The sequence below is a fragment of the Dermacentor albipictus genome, chromosome 5 (assembly GCF_038994185.2).
Source record: "Dermacentor albipictus isolate Rhodes 1998 colony chromosome 5, USDA_Dalb.pri_finalv2, whole genome shotgun sequence".
NCBI lineage: Eukaryota > Metazoa > Arthropoda > Arachnida > Ixodida > Ixodidae > Dermacentor > Dermacentor albipictus.
Genome location: NC_091825.1, coordinates 109,160,052 through 109,177,872, shown reverse-complemented (window position 1 = coordinate 109,177,872; position 17,821 = coordinate 109,160,052). Strand labels below are relative to the sequence as shown.

Genomic DNA, 17,821 nt, shown 5'->3' with positions numbered 1-17,821 from the left:
AGGGCGTCGGCCCTGCATTTCTCCATATCAGATCGGCATGAATTTGCAAAGACCACTTCATTCCCTGCCTCGTCGAATGCGACCGCTCTCGGAGTTCGCTCGGTATCGGAAACGAGAAAGCGGCAAACGGCTTATACATAGAGCTGCTTCGGATCCCTGTACTTCGCGCTAAAAAGCGATCACCGCGCGATCGGACGACGTGGCACAGAAATCTCAACTTTCCTTGCTGACCTTATTATGTTTTTTTTTTGCTTCGGCACCACTTGAGGGCGTGTTTGCGGCGATTTGAATTATTGCATGTAAATCTGGCGCCTTCGATGTGTAGATCTTGACAGCGACGCGACCTTCATTTTAGTTCCGGCCTATTCTGGCGTGCAGGTCACGTGCGCACCTGTTTCTTTGGGTGATTTGTCCCACGTCTGCGACTTTGTAGGCGAGGCCGTTCAGTCGAGCTCCGCGCGGGGGTGCAAACTTACGTAAAGCAGGAATATAACGATAACAAAGAGAAAGTATACAGTCACAGAAACTAACGTTAATTCTGTTTTTTTTTCTTCAATGTGAATTGTGCGCGGTGATTATGATGCTACGAACGCGTGTCTTATGCACGCTGCTTTGAAAGAAGGGAATCGTTTGCACTTGGTATACGCCTCGACTTGTACGTGCAGTCTTGGTGCCAAGTTTACGAGGGACACCCCTTTAACTCGGGCATATTTCACCGGGTCCCCTTGCGAACATGTCCAGCAATTGTGGACGTTGCACCTTCCGCCATGTGCCGAACTTCACCTCAATACATCATCGTAACTGAACTGGCAACATTCTAAAATATATATACATATGTATTTTAAAATATCGGTCACATTTCAACAGCTTTCAGGTAGCAACGTCAAGAGTACTCCTTTCGAATAAGATACACATTTGCGGCACTCTGTCGTCGTAAACTTTTCAGCTGCGTTGTACCAGTGTTTTGGTCCTGACAGTAAGCCTGAGGAGAAACGCAAGTTGAACTGCCTATTAAATAATCAGATGCTGTATAACGAACGATGTAAGACGGCAGAAATGATGCGGCAGCCGCCTTCGCATCCGTATAAATAAATATTCTCCCGTCTCTCAGGCTTATCGATCCACTGATGCGCAGGCGGAATGCCCACAAAGTCTCTGGCAATGGCCCAATAACCCGAACGAGAACGTTTCCGTAGCTCGTTTAATTCACCTTGTATATATATTGGTATAGACGTGTTCCATTCAACTTCCCTTCCTGCAAGAAAATGAACCGGCGTGACGCATGACTGCGAATAAATGCGCGGTGAGAGTGTGTGTGTGCGTGTTTTCTTTAGACGCCGTCTCGGCCGGTCTATCATTTATCTATTTCTTCCCCCCGTTCATCGCTTTCCGATCCGTTTTTCTTCTGCTTTGTTCTTTTTCCCCACTTTCCCATTTTCTTTCTTGGCCACTTGTCGACTCGCTCCCAATACTTCGTCAATTTTATCTCCGTTCACACGAGGTCGCGGAATAACGAGGAAAGTGCCGCGAAAAAAAATAAGAAACTAAATTAATGACGCAAGAAATAATGCGCAAGCAGTTCGAAGTATATAGGCAGGCGCATACGCAATTCTTTCCGTGCGCGCCGGATGCCAACCGGCTTTTAATACCCCGTTGGGCCCGTGTTTTGTTTATCGCTTTCGCGTGCGACTGCCCAGTTTCGGCGCGGCTTTTATGACCGCGAAGAAGGAGCCCCGCTCTATCGATCTCGTGTTAACTGCGGCGGAGGCGGCGGTTCCCCCGCTTTTACCGCGCGTATATTGACATCAGACTGGCCGCGTCGCGGCGACGGCGGCTTCCAAGTCGTCCGTTATGTTAGCGCGTCCAGTCTGTCCGCCCTGTCTTGCGAGGGAGGTTGGCTCGGTTGCCTTCCGATGTAGTCGACGCGAGAATATGAGTTGAGAGAGAGAGAGAGAGAGAGCGGCGCTGGTCAGCGAGAGGCATCCGCGCCCGGTTAGCTGTAGCCAAGGGCAAGCAGTCGCTGCTCGCGTGCCAGAAGGAAGAAGGTGTGTGTGTGTGTGTGCCACACACACACACACACACACACACACACACACACACACACACACACCTTCTTCCTTCTATATACATGCCTTCCTTCTTCCTTCCGTTTATATACATGCCACGCGCTCAGTGTTTCGCTAAACGGAAGGACGTAGGCTCGAAGTGCGTGCGTGCGTGTGTGTGTGTGTGTGTGTGTGTGTGTGTGTGGCACACACACACACACACACACACACACACACACACACACACCCACACAGACACACATACACACGCACACACACACACACACGCACGCACTTCGAGCCTACGTCCTTCCGTTTAGCGGGACACTGAGCGCGTGGCATGTATATAAACGATGTACATACGTGTATATATGACACTTGAGCGTAAATACCGCTGACATTTCCTTATCCTTCAATTGAAAGTAGATGTATGTTGACGTTCTATCAACTAGCCCAAATAAGCACTCTTCAAAGAAGAATAAAATTTAAAAAAAAAGGAAACTAGAGAGAGAGCGAGGCAGAGAGATAAGCTTTTAGTGGCTGCGGAAAAGTTTGCCTGGCAGCACGCCTAGAATGCTGTTGCAGTCGGGAAATGATGAAAAAATAAATTCCAAAGATACGACTGCCAATTTCGGAGAGAGCGCGCTTGATTTTGTTCACGCCCGCATACTTTGTCACTGTGGTGCAAGGACCCTGAATTTCGTCAGTTGTATTTCCGCTCATTGCGCTTACGGTCCCGTTCACGTCATCTTCTGGTTCCCCGAGGTAAGGATTGCTCAAAAATCGAAGAAATCTCGAAGTCACAATTCGTGAAAGTCGGAATGTGAACACTTAATGAAAGAAAGGAAAGCGTCAACTGTGACTTCTGCCTGTACTATTCCGCCATTACCTGCTCATCTTTCGTTACCTACGGGTTCACTCGGAAATCATCAGTTCTGCTCACTTCCAAGGGTGACAGCGACAACCTTATACCGTATAGCCGTAGTGATAAAATGGCATTTTTGGTACTTCACCAAAGCGCGGCTTTCTTTGGTATCTTTAAGCTACAGTTGTTTTGACTTTACGAGTAGTTTACAACTTCCCAGGTCATATATTTGCCTTGTTAGCATCAACCATTGCGTTATTGAACCCAAACTACGTGTAATGTATTGGTTCGGCGTATTCCGTCACACTTTGCGCCATATGTGCAACATGCCCAAGCGTTACTACGCCCATGTACTCCAGCTGTTTTCGTCTATACTGCTTTTTTAATGCGTCGACTACACTTCTCACTTCGCCTACGAATCCCGTCTAGTTCAGAATTTTCCTGGAATTTGCAAGCTCCTGGGATAATAGCGTGGGCTTGAGCAGTTTGTGAGAATCGGCATAGCATCCAACCCCCCGTTGGAGTCTTTGAGTCCCATTACGGGAAATTATAGACTCCTTTCTTAGCTTCTGTGAACAGGTAACTCTGCCTCTGAAAACTGCAGGTCAGTCAGCCATATTGTTGCAATTTTTCAGTTTGACTTATTGAATAATATCAAAATGCACGCATGTAATTGCAGTATGATATAGGAGGAGGCCCCAAGTAAAAACCGCAAGTGATGCATCCTACCAATGCGTATGTTTAATACAAAATTATGCATGCCTGCCAAGTTGTATCAGCAATATGGAACTAAACTATGAATGTATATAAGTAAATCACAATATTCGGCGGAAGAAGTATATAACGGAAAGAGAAATAAAACATTTCATTGAGGCGGGAAAAAAAGAAAAGAAAAGAGGGAAAAATATTTCTGCAAGTGTTCAACAGGCAAACGATCCAATAACTTTACAAAAAATGTATGGTCATGAAGATAAGATATACAGAGAATAGTGAAAAAGACGTATGTGTACAAGTGGTGAACAGGAATAGAACGCAAAATGTACGCAGTACAGTTGATTGTTCGTTATGTTAGCGGCTAATTATATCGTAAAGGTAATCCCTTGTTTGAAACCATTCAAAATTTAAGTTAATGATGTTGCTCTGAATCGGCTGATAGTTCGCAGGGAAATTGCAGAGAGAGAGAAAGAGGGCGAAAGGATGGCTTGCTTGGCATATTGAGTCAACCAAGCATGCGGCTCCCGTATATATATATATATATATATATATATATATATATATATATATATATATATATATATATATATATATATATATATATATATATATATATATATATATATATCACCCCGTGTGCGATGCACGAGTTCGTTTGATCCCTGCTTTTTCTCTGTCTCCTTTCTTTTTCCTTTATTTTTGTGTGCTGTAAATTGCGAATTTCCCAACAACTTTGCTGGGGGACCCTCAAAGAGAAAATCTGTGACAAACAGCTTTGAAAGTGTCTTGAGAGCCTCACACGGCAGCACTATTATCGCCACCACTACCGGCACCATGGGCGTACAATTCAATACAAAATACGCACTCTATGACACATCAAATTACAATGCGTTTACAGAGAAATAAACACGCTGTCCCACCAACATGCCCTCAGGCGCAATTATTTTACGTTACAATCTTCCACAAAACCAGTTTCTTTGGATTTTCAGTGATGGTCATCTCATTTTACTGCACACATTTGTATAGTGGTTCTGATTGGTTTTCCTTCACGTAGCTGACGTGCGATGAAAGCGGCGTTACATATATCAGAGGAATAGTTGCGTTTCAGTGCCAGAGCAATGGGTGGATTCTAACACTTCCTCCGTGTACAATCGAATTCACATGGTGTATACTGTGTCGTTCAACTATAGATGTGTATACATATAACTTGCATATGCTTCAAAGGTTTCATGCCTCAGGGCAAACTTTAAAAAAGTGAGTATGTTATATACTATAGCTAATAGCTATAGCTATATACTATAATAGCTAATAGCTATTATAGTACTATACTATATAGCTAATAGCTATAGCTATATACTATAGCTATAGCAATATAGCTTATACTGCACATAATGTGCTGTACAGGGCAAAAAAAAAACACTGCCCTCCCCAACATTTCTCAAGCTACAAAGGGCCCGTTAAGTCTTGTTTAAGCCGTACCACAAGCGTCTGAATGACATTGTCAAATACAGACGACATATTTGCAAGCCGTAGCAAAATGTGAGGTCCATACCATAGGGTGTGTCCCCTAATTTTGTTCAAGAGGGGTACATACGACGTGCCGTTGGCTATTTGTGTTGTATTGAAACTTACATTGTGTGGGTTTAATGCGAATAATTTTTTGCGTCGTTCTGGGCACCTTGTGGTGGGTAGGCAGGTTGGTTGGTAGGCAGGTTCCTGTCTCGCCTCACTTTGAGAAAAAAAATTAAAATAATTTGTGGCCATGTGGAAATGGAACCTCTGCCGTCGAGCACAGCAACTGGATGCTCGGAACATTAGGCCACAATCGAACTTTTCTTTTATCTGTACTACAGGGAAGCAAAACACTTACTCTAAACACACAAGTAAATAAGCAGGCAAAGTGAAGCACTAATCAAATAAATGAAACCAGCCTAGAGATTCACTACAACGCTCCTATATCCCGTGTACTTGAATTATTACTTCTGGAAAGATGTTCGTTGCTCAGAGTGGTTCGGCATGTCTATCTATCATTCTTGCTCTCCAGAGGCTATGGAATCCAATAAGAAAGAATGAGGTCGTATGACAAGGTTACCCGCCGTAGTTCCTTAGTGGCTGTGGTGTTGTGCTGCTGAGCACGAGGTTGCGGGATGAGATCCCGGCCACAGCGGCCGGATTTCGATGGGAATGAAATGCAAAAACGCACGCGCACTGAGACTTATGTGCACTGTACAGAAACCCAGGTGGTCCAAATTATTCCGGAGTCCGCCAGTACGACGTGCCCCAAAATCAGATCGTGGTTTTGGCACGTAAAACCGCATAATTGATATTTCTTTTATGGCAAGGTTCGGATTTTTTTTCACATCAAGGCATTTGACGGCGACATGATTAACTTCTAATTCTTTCTTCAATGTTCACTGTAGGGCATCCCCCCTAAAAATGTTGCGTCACAACAGTCAATGAAGCAATGATTTCTGGCTTTTTGCACAATATACAATTAGTGCCCCAGATAACAAAGAATCCCTTACTCTTCTGCTACGTCTTTACAGGAAGCGTCGAGGTACCAAGTTGAAAAAATAATGTGTTTGCTTCCGGAGAAACACATTTTCATAACGCGATTCAACACTTCAAATAAGCTATGATAACGAAATGTAGAACGCTGTGCTGACATGGGAAAGCAGGCGTCAATGACGTCCCTAACCAATGTTTTACGACATGATATAAATAAATAGGCTGTTGAAAATTTAGTCTGAAGAAATAAAACTTCATAAACTGCTTCCTTTTGGAACCCATACAGAGAACAAATTTGAACAAGGGCGGTTACAACAAGAGAAGGTAAATGAGCGTCGCTGCAGTATCCCGCATAGAAACGGACGTGCCGCAACGCGAAAGCATAGGAAACGCGAGGTTAACTGTCACATAAACAAATGGGCAAGGCCGACATCACCCCTTTCAAGTGGGAGAAGCGAGTTATCTCGTTGCATTTGCTCCCAGAAGGCGGGCGAAGATCTTGTGGAATAGTTGAATATTATTTCGCGCACAGCGGATGACTTGACGCACATACATCCATTTGCTAGCTAAAAAATTATTGCAGACTGTTTCTCTTGCAAAAAGAAAATGAATAAATAAACAATTCTCTTCCATCCCCAAGTTTCCGATAACTTATAAATTTCTCCCCCTTATCGGGAATGCTTTACTGAAATCAACTGTGATGAGAGCGACCCTGTGAAAGCTACCTGACACACGCTCAAGAATGAAACGAGCAATCTCACGCTTGCTTCTCTTGTTCCAAAGCTAGCCAGCTCTTTGAAACACTCGGCACGTGCGCTAAGTAACACTAAATTGGTCGTCTTCTTTCCTTGCGACCGCTCGCGCTTTGAGGCGCGGTGTTGGACTGCACACTCTCCGAGACCGGCCCACTTTGCCTGGTACTTTTCTCGTAGCCGGCTTACGCTGCGTAGAAACTGTGCGACGTTGTGCAGATCTAATGATCGTCCAAGTTGATCTAGTTTTACTATTTTTTCACCTGAGTACAAATATCGCCGTCGCTTTTAACATACGCCTCATGAAATAGCCATATGTACGTACGATCTTTAATTCAATAAAATTTGTTTGAATAAAGATCCCTTACATTGATATCGATGAGCAGAACTTTTGTTGTATCAGGCCTCGACTGAAACAAGCGCCCCTCCAGTGTTTTAGTAAATATTTCTTTCTTTCTATTTTAAGCGATGCTGATGTCTTGCAGCCAGACAATGTCATTCCGCATATATAACGGCGAAACCGAGCAGGAAAAAAACAAAATGAAGCGGTGATCGTCGGACGCTTACTTACGCCGTAACCCGCTTAACAGCTTTCGATCTGGCGGGCGTGCGAGATTCACTTACGACGTTTGCGATGCGCAGTGAGGTTCTGAGCGCTCCGCACACGAGCGGCGTCAAGAATAATAGAAAGAAGAACGCCTCGAAGCTAACAATAAAGCCAGACAGAGACAATTGCCGCACGGTCTAAAGCACGCCCCCCCCCCCCTCCCTCTCCCCCCGAGTGATCCCTCTGTTCCGCGGCTGCATTTCCGCGTTGGAGCTCGCGTCGAAAGAGATCCGCGTCAACTCCGTCTCACGGTTGATGGGATTCCCGCAGAGCATCACGAAGGATCAAGAAGGAGCCGGCGATTTAAAGGAGTTGAAAAGGACCCCCACTGAAAAACCGGTAACGCGTACACATTCCTTTGTTGGGATTGTAAGCGCGTCGACTGTCGTTGCTGATCGGAAAGGGGCCAGCATGCGGACAGGCAAGCACTTCCGCTAGCGGTGACGCCGAGGAAATGCGGACGGGTTGGAAGGTGATGGACGCGGTATCAACTGTCATGACGGCGAGACGGCGTCACAGTTATGCGCGTTCTTTGTCTAATCAAAGAGCGGGACGAGTGGCTTGACCTCTTGCATTTGTGACTCGATCCACGGAAGAGTATATATGTTCAGGGCAACTCCTTCGCGCAGTTTTGACCTCCTTGCAGGAAACGATTTGAACAATACTTCTGATTTCTGACCGTTTCCGTCGTTGTCCTTCTCTCGTCACTTTTGTTTTTCTTTTCTTTTTCTCTATATGGCTGCGAAACTACTCCTTAAGCAAATTTACACTCTGGCGGTTCGAACCAGGCTTTCCTACAATAATTGCTATACAGGGAACTCTGGTGGTAGTTTTTACGCGAGCTGCAAATGTATGGCGGCTCGGCCAGCATGATAATGAAGGGCAGTACATGGGACTTGCATAAACTTTGTCCTTTTAGCTTCAAACGCGTTTGTGACATTGCAAAATGGTCATTCGGAACAAAATGTTGCGCTAGGTACTCGACAATCGGCGGCGATTGCAAGTGGGCTCAGTGTTTTATTGCCTTCGGTGCGTCTAGAAAAATATGATTTGCGCAAAATTTTGGAAGACATAGCGTTATATATAACGCCACAAGAATGCGTGAAGCCACCGACACGTAGTATGTACAAATACGTCTACTGCAAGTAATTTTCGTGGTATAGCGTATGAAAATAGAAGCACAAGTTCTCTTCAGGAATTGGTATAGAAAATTGCGTGGTTGTAAGCTCCCAAATGGCGCAAAGGCGTGGTGCGATTTCCTTCCAGTAAATTTAACCGCGTCCAGCTCAGTGCGCCCTGTGCACTGACGCCTTCCATCTCAGTCGGTACGCGTGCGCTGCCGCTCACGAATCGCGAACCTATGACCTAGCCTGCGCTGCATGGCAGACTGTCATTGAGCGTGAGTCAACGCAGCAGAACAATCAGAAGGGGCTAAAGGTTGTTCCAGCGTACGCAACGGGGCCCTAGCAGACACGTGAAGCAAAAATTCCGCGCCTAGCATCTACAAATCTAGGCGCGGAAGATGTACCGTAGTATAGCAAGCTCACCAATTTCGTTCTCTGATATTGTTTATCAAACAAGTTGTGCTGTACTGCGTTCTTTACTTACACTATGATGTTGTTAGACTGTCCTCTTTTTTTAATACCAATGCATTCTGTCGGACACAGCGATGCGATGCCTGTGACAAAACGCTGGTACAGCGGCACAGACGTCGATGCTGGCGACTCCTATAAACAAAACGAAGGTGCGGGAGGAATGTGTCGTGGTCGGCACGATCCACAGCCTGCTTCAACGTGGTGTTCCTGGAAGCGCGCCCTATAGGACTGCCGTGGCATTGTTGGCCGAAACGCCTCCGTCAGCGCCTCGTACATCCGTGCGGCGGTCGCGAACCACTGCGGTGGACATGGACATAGACTGCAGCGATCGTTTATTCAAATAGAGGCGGGGCTCCGATTTATGACCGCGAGTGCGCGCCACCGACTACGACACTGTCGAGCGTCATGGCCCGGCGACTAGGCGATGTTGTGCCATTACCACAAGCCCGGATTCCGAATCTGCAAGATGCGGAATCTATCCTGCGAGCGCCATAATTCTCCCTTCACAAGACAAGATGCTGCGCCGTCGTGCGGGAGAAGCCTCGGCGAGCAGCGTGTTTTGACGTGTCCGCGTGTGCCCGACAGCCCGGCGCCGCACCTCCCTTGCCTGGAGGTCACCGCGCGCGCGAACTTTGAACCGGGTGGCCAGCGCGGTCGCTGGTTGGACCCCTCGGACGACCGTCGTGTGCTGACTTTGTATTGGGCCGTTTGAGTGACAATGGGCCTCGGGGATTATAAAAGCAGCGACACGCCGCTCGAAAACAGGATCTGCCGACCCCACCGGGAGAGAGTGTCGCTCCCGACTGGGGTGAGATGTGTAACGCGTTTTCGCCGGACGTCGTCGTGCGAGAACAGTCGCGTTTGTTGTGAGCACTCGGCCCCAGTGCCGACCCGTTCATGTCCTGTATGATAACCTGTATATAATGTATAAAGTCCCTTTTGTTATTCTCATCGACGCCAGGCTCAGAGTCATCGCTACCAACGCTCTGTCACGAAACGGGTGACGAGCGCTACGGGACCACAAAGCCGTAATCGTGGTGCAGCGGTACAAGTTCGTAACAGCGACTACAGTGGTGCTACGTGACAGGGTCTTGAGCCGTACCTTTATACCGCGCCCTGACGGGGAAACAAATGACTCTTTCTCGAAACAGCCCTGAATGAACTGCAAAGACACTGTGCACCGGTGGTTTTTGTACAGAACTTTGGAGAGGCCCGGGGGGGGGGGGGGCGGAGAGATTCCGGAACGTGCCGAATGCGCATCGTGCAATAAACCAACTGCACTTATCCCAGTCTGCGTAAGTCTCCTCTCGTTAGCGATGTATAAGAGCCGGCTCTCTCAGTAGCTGTCTACGCTGCAGAAAGGGCCTCCCGAACATCACTTACTTCAACTAACTTTTCCTATAGAATGACATTATATTTTGGGATTGAAATGTGATGCCTCATATGATTGCGGAAGCCTGTTATGACGATGACGACGATGGCGAGGTTATGATGAGCTGATAAGGATAGGGACGACGATGCTGATGATGTGAATGTAAGTAACGGAAGGTAGGTAGGGTAACCGGATGAGCGAACGTTTGGCATTCCTGACTACTTGAAGGGGTATACTGCGCACATGGAAGTGTCACGTAGACGGAGGCGATCACGCAGGCCCGCTAATCTTGCAAGATGCGATAGCACCTTCAGAGCCTTGTGTGCCCGTGAACAATGACGTTCCAGACTCTATTCCAGAATGACTCTATTCCAGAAACTTGCATATAGCCAAATACCTGCTTTTATTCCTGCTATCTGGTTTGCGGCAAAATATTGTCTGAGGGACACATTTAAAGATGAACTTACATATGAAGAATGGCACTGCATGCCTAGATATATACCGTTACAATTAGCTTGCGAGTCTATGTTTTTGCGACTGCAGTCGTTATTCATCAGAGAGATAATATCATTAAGAGGCCGCGCGACACTTGCACTTCGACTCAAGTTTGAAACTGTGGGACATTCTTGGCCCACGGAGAAACACACACTGCTTGTACACTATAACCCGCCGTGGTTGCTCAGTGGCTATGGTGTTGGGCTGCTGAGCACGAGGTCGCGGGATCGAATCCCGGCCACGGCGGCCGCATTTCGATGGGGGCGAAATGCGAAAACACCCGTGTACTTAGATTTAGGTGCACGTTAAAGAACCCCAGGTGGTCAAAATTTCCGGAGTCCTCCACTACGGCGTGCCTCATAATCAGAAAGTGGTTTTGGCACGTAAAACCCCAAATATTATTATTATTGTACACTATACGACCAATGAAAACATTTGTGATATTCTTGAAGAACTACAGGACCTAATTAGACCTTATGAACAGCTTGAAAGCATGTGCACATCGGTGTGTGGGCATGCACCGTCTTTGTGTTTGTGTGATCGCTGTGCACATATGTCATATTTCTCACCCAAAACCTGGCACAGCAAGTCAGGCCGTCAGCCATGGCAAAGCTCTTCAGCTTTCCATTAAAGACCGCCTCTCTCTCTCTCTCTCTCTCTCTCGCCTATGGTAACACACAAACTGTAGCGAGCGCTTGTCGCTAGTCGCGTCCGAGAGGCGTCGCTGCTTGACTTGTCCGCTCGTGGTCGGACGCACGAAACAAGGCTCCCCGCTGCGGCGACGCTGTGGGTCGCGTCACAGCGACTACCTTATCGCCAGCGACCGGTCGGAGACGCAGATTGCCCAAATTGAACTTTCCCGGAACCGAGCGACAGGTCTTCTTTTGGAGAGCTTCCTGGTGACCTGGGCGGAACAAAAGATCAACATTTTGGAGCGCGCTGACGCATTCTTGCCTTAGCGACGCCTGCTTTTCGACCGTGGGAGCGAGGGTCGCAATTTTTTTCCGTTGCTTGCCGTCTGCCTCTTGTGTCGCGAGAGAGATAGTGCTAACCACTCGAAACCTGCGTTCGGGGCTGATTGCCCAAATGCACGTCGCTTGTGGGCCGCATTTTGTTAAGTGCTCGTGTCATTTACAGAGCGCATGTTTGACAGTAGCAAACACACGCACACACACGCGCACAGACAGACACACGGACACAGACACACGTGCGCACACACACTAAACCGAAAGAAGCACGCAATGGTACTTAGGCGAAAAAAAAAAGCTTCGCTTTAAAATGTTCCCTAATTAAGTCCGTTGCGTGACGCAGACATTTAGTTCCCGCTAACAGCCTTTGATCCCGTATCGATTACCCGGCTCCTGCTTCGTAAATCACGTGTGTCGAATAAAAGACGCGCGTAGCGCCCAATTATAAAGTTCGGGAACGTTCATGACTCTTATTGTCATCAATATTTTACGACGTGTGACGTTCATACATAGAACTTCACAGCTAGCTAACAACAATGTTCCATCAGTAGGGAATGTATACACTAGGGCGAATACTTGATGACGCATAGCATTTGTAGGTAGACATTATTCTCGTAGAGTGCACAGTATTACATCATTGCTTCGATTGGACCCCAGAATTATTTCGTTAAATCGAGAAATTCGTTAAATTGAACATGACTAGAGAACTCATGCGAATAATGTTATCTTTATCCACGAGCAAGAAAAGATGAAGTTACCTTTGTATGAACTTGTCGTAGACAGCGTGCTCTTTGAGCGTGTCTTGTTTTCTTTCACTAGAGTGCCAAGGGCCAATGCCGAGTGTCGCCCGACTTTAAATGCGTTTTACCCAGTTTTCTCACCAAAACTTCGTTAAATCGAGCAAGGCGTTGGCTTTAGTTCATTACTTCGAAGTTTTCGATGCATTAGGCTCTATGAATATGGCTTGGGTTATCCTAGTCGCTTGGTGAAACTGAAATTTTGTAAAATTGGATGTCTTAGAACTGATGTTTGGCTGTATGCGTTATCGTCTGTGAAAGAAAAGGAAGACAAGAAGGTTTGACAAGCAAACATAATTTTATCCGGTAGTTGCAGAAGTAGGGAGCACAATATTTATTTACCGAAAGGCAGATAGGTGAGAATTTGCGCAGAGAACAGAACAAAGTTGGCCGTTCGTGTGCTCACTATAGCGTCCGGTGCCAGGTAAAATGTTTAGTGTCAATTTGTGTCAAATGTTGCCGATTCCTGCCCTCTCTCCCTTTCTTTCTTTCCCTAGATATTACATGCGATTTCATTCATTTCACAGAAGTCGTCAAGCTATAACGGGCACACTGTAGTGTGATTTCACAACTTGTTAGCCGAGGGGCCATTAAAATTGAAAGATGTGAAATTAGAAGGGCCCCTACCATAATACTCATTCACTGAAGCTCAAGAAAAAGGCGCAGCACCTCTCGACCAACAGAAAAAGAAAGTACCACTTTGTTTCGACTTTGCTGCACAGAATGAACACAGTCAAAGGTGAATGGCGAATGGCAAATTACCGGTTCTCAAACATTTGGTTTTGCGGAGGTTTCGTCCGGCAATAACTCTGCAGGTAGTACATACAATAAAAAATAAAGCTAAATTAGCGTGAATTCGTTGGACTAAGCCGTCACTGCAAACATGCGTTTCCTTTTTCGATCACTTTTGTCACTGAGCAAACAATATCTAGCCGTAGAACAAACTTCGCGAGATCGCTGTCTTCTGTGCACAGTGAACGCGGTTACAAAAGTAGTTTTAAAACTAATATGTTTCCTTTGGCTCTTTCTGATGGTTTCGGGGTTAGTTGGTGGTCGATGGTCGTTCAACGGTGGGTTGTCGGACTCGGCAAGGGAAACAGTCGTTCTCTAACTCTCGCCCTCTCTCTATATATATATCGTTCGCTCTACCGTTCGTGCATATTTCTTCTTTCATTCGGGTTATTCGCTTATATAGACAATCATCGTCGGTGGTTCTTGCGCAATTATTTCACATCCCGTATTTCAGATGCGAAAACAGGCCTACGCGTCGTGGTCGCCGACGTTTTCTGGACAGTCTAGCATCATTTCTCTCTAAGAAAGAAAGCAAAAAAAAACAGAGAGGGAAAGCTGCCTTCTACTTATCCGTGAGGAGGTGTCAATGGTTGGAATACAAACAATGGCGTCCTCGAAAGTGGAATCATGCATTCCTTCTCTATGTAGGAGACGTGCCTTTCTACGCGACGCGCGTTCGATACAGCACGTCCTCTTATCAATGTGATCTGTACGTGATACAATTGCTAAATCATTCGGCTTTGTGCTGTGGACCGGCTATTGAACCTTTCCGCGTAAGCTCACAGCGAAACCCCCGTCGTCTCCTCCGTCGACACCTGCAATTGCCACATACGCGATGCATATCACGCAGCCACTTCGAACATGCGAATCGTTTGGGGCCACCATCGGCGGGAAGATGGAATACTAAAAGCAGGTCATGCATTGCGTATAACACGCTACTTGCTTTGCAGAGACGCTAGAGAGGCATATAAAGGCGAGCTGTATTCCAGTAAACTACGCTTCTGCGATGGCGAAACGGCCGCTACACTTGTCGTGAATGGAAGCGAACCGGAAAAGACGCAAACACAAAAGACGGGCGGCGACGCCGATGAGGCTCCCTCAACGGCTCAGCCAAAGCTCAGCGCGACGTGAGTGAGTGAAGTAATAACTTTATTTCGGTCCAGAGAAGACGCAGGGAAGACCCCGCGCCACCCGGCTAGTCCCACGTAGGGACCGCCAAGCCGAGCTTGACGGCCCGATCGCGGGCACTCTGGACGGCCAGGGTTTGGTCGTTGAGTTCGGGGCTGCCCAAGAGCGCAGCCCACCTATCCTCGCTGAAGGAGGAGCCGATGGCTTCACACTCCCACAACACATGGTCCAATGTTGCCCTTAGTCCACAGGCAGGGCAGTCCGCACTGGGATATCTTTCAGGGTATATGGCATGAAAAACCACGAGGTTAGGGTACGCACAGGCTTGTAAAAGTCGAAGGGTAACCGCCCGCACCCTACATAAGGCGGGGTGCGGGAGGGGGAAGACCCGTCTTGACAGATAAGGAAGACTCCACTGTATCTCTAAGGGAACCAAAGAATCGAACTATGCATTCAAGTTTTTCCTGAATCAAAACATCTGGAGCCAAAAAATGAAAAAATAAAGAGTTGGGAAATTCGTGGCGTCATACTGACGTGTGAGAGAGAACTTTGGCTTTCGTTCCATTCGCTACAGTAATTAGGATTTTACCGTCAAACTGTATAAAACGCACTTCGAAGAGACTATTTTACCAGCCTAAACCGATTTAGTTTTGCTTTTCGTTTTTTTCCCCTTAGCTCTTTAGTGTAGCTCTTAGCTGGCCCTCGCCCGGCCGCGTGCGGAAGCCCGAAAGGCGGAAGGTGTCGCAAAATTCGATGCACGCTCAATCCGCACGACCGGAACGCACGCGCACTCCTATTGGGCGACGCGGCCTGTTGACAGCTGGCAACCGTTCGGCGGAGCAAAGGTGTTCAAGGTTGGCAACGACCTTTGACAGCAGACGACACTGGCATATTTTTGCAGATGTGATTTCAAGTTTCCGCGCTCCGGTGAAAATGCCACTCTAGGCTGCCACATTCTGTTCTTCAGCCGTATGTGTTGCATTGGCACCGTCATCCTTCTTCGAAACATTCCACAGTCGTCTTATCTGCGCCACCTTTTACAGATGTATTGCAATCGCATCACGTCGCAGCAAGCGACGTATTCTCGGATGATTACTTTCAGTGCACGCTGCCTTGGCTGGTTGAACAAAACCTCTATAATTATCCAACGTGATGCGTTCTACGTCACGCGAAACTGATAGTGTCGCCGGAAGCGCGGTGGCGCGGTTTCTGTAGTGCTAGTGACAGCTTGCAAGAATACGGAACACACGCACATCTGTCGCGGAATGCATTTGCGTAGGTCGCCAAGACGCACCTTTTTACCACTGAGCACGCGTGTGAGGCTCCGAGTACAGCTTGCTGACACGCTTGCTCGTGCTTTTTTTTTTTCACTTTGCCAATTTTAAGAGAGTGCTTAAAGCAGTTGGATTCATGGAATGCCTTTTCCTTAAATTATTTGCTCAGCGATGACTGAATTTCTCACCGTGTGCAAAAAAAAAGTTTTGCATAAGTGGTTAACTTCATGCAGCAAGGAATTGAAGGTTAAGCAGTGAATCTACAATTCATTATGACTGGCTTAAAGCAATATGTATGTATAGCGGTGACCTTATGCAGATATATGCATACTCATGAGATATGTTTCCAAGGGGAGTACTTATTTGAAAGCATATAATTTACATTGCTGATAGGAAAACTTATTTTGAGTGAAATCAAACAATTGCATTCTTTCTTGCCAGCCTGGCTACCCAATATGTTGCCAGCTTACTACTTAACATACCTAATTTAACATTTCAACAATGTACAAACATTACCAAAGCACACAAAATTAAGCAGTACCTTGACAGGCATGCTCTCTCTCTCACCCATGGCACCAAACAAGGATGTTCGATTTGAGATTGTTTGATACTGTCGGCATCATACATGCATGTTCTATTTTGATTACTCTACTTATAAAAAATAAGCTCTAATCAGGTTATATGAGTTAGTTGGGCATGAGCTGCATGTTGTTTATGTATTTATGTAGTAACAACCTTGCTAGCTCATGCACAGCCATATTTTAGGAAAATGAAAAATGCATAGCATAACATAAACAGCTGGCTAGTGCCTGTATTTATTTGAGAGCAAACCGGCATTATCAAGTGTAGCTTAGCAGTGAGCTCAGTGACCTCTTGTGGTGTGAAAAGGTTGATGTAGTTAGTAGTTTTGTGTTTGTCTTTCTTACTTAGTTGCTGTTTTAACATGCACATGACAATGAAATGAAGGTGCGTAGGGCAGAAGACAGGGCCACACAAAAAGCGAGGAAACATTCATTGTCACTTTTTTATTTCCATAACAAACCAGCGAATAGTTCCTTAGGTTCAGTTTTGTGAATAATGCACAAGGTCTTCTGCGTAAAACTGAAAGATTGTAGTGCTCTATTACCTATACACTATTTGGGTAGCCAAATGAACGATACTCCCATTAGCACTGTGAGAGCACAGAAATTTGCAGTCAAGAGGCCGCAGTGGCTCAGCCTCTGTGCCAAATGTAAAATTGTTCCAAAAGAAAACATGCATACTGGTGAATTGGGTATGCATTCACATCTGCTATTCAAATCCACACATCACAAGTAATCTTTCATTCCTTGGCCCATTTCTCACCATTGTACAGACTTTGTTTCAGCGCGCTGTGTGTGCAGTAATATAACTTGGTAAATCAAAGCTGCGGTTATTCAGTACACTGAAAGCAACTTTGCGTGTGGGTTAGATAAAATAATGCTCCTACATATGGGTCAGCTTAGTATTATCAGCCGTTTTGTTTACTAGTTCACTGTTACGCCTGAACTATACGGTGCCACTGGACAATGCTGTATCCCTGCAGGCACGCTAGAACAGCTTGGATATGCACAAACAATCCTTTACATCGCACTTAAATTAAGGTGGTGTAGATTTGCTGTCACAATGTGCTTGTAAGCATAACTGCCGAGCATTCAAAAAAGTGTTTGAAATGTAAGGGTGGATGCTCAGGTTTGCAGGTGTGACATTTTACATTTATAGTGCAAGGACACACCGATGAACAGGAAGGATACCACACAAACCCTCGTGTTGTGACCTCGCAGTCACAATGCAAGTAGTTTTCAGTGGTGTTTAGCTATAAACATGTGAAGCAATCTGTAAATTCAAAACTGTATTAAGTAAACTGAGACACCATGAAAAGCAACACTAC

The 17,821-nt window shown here is 46.2% G+C and overlaps 1 protein-coding gene across 1 annotated transcript in view; it reads left to right on the top strand.

Annotated features, from left to right (window-relative positions):
* The window catches only part of LOC135920702 (rho GTPase-activating protein 20-like), a 712,294-nt gene that overhangs the window by 33,483 nt on the left and 660,990 nt on the right, over window positions 1-17,821 (top strand). The window lies entirely within an intron of this gene.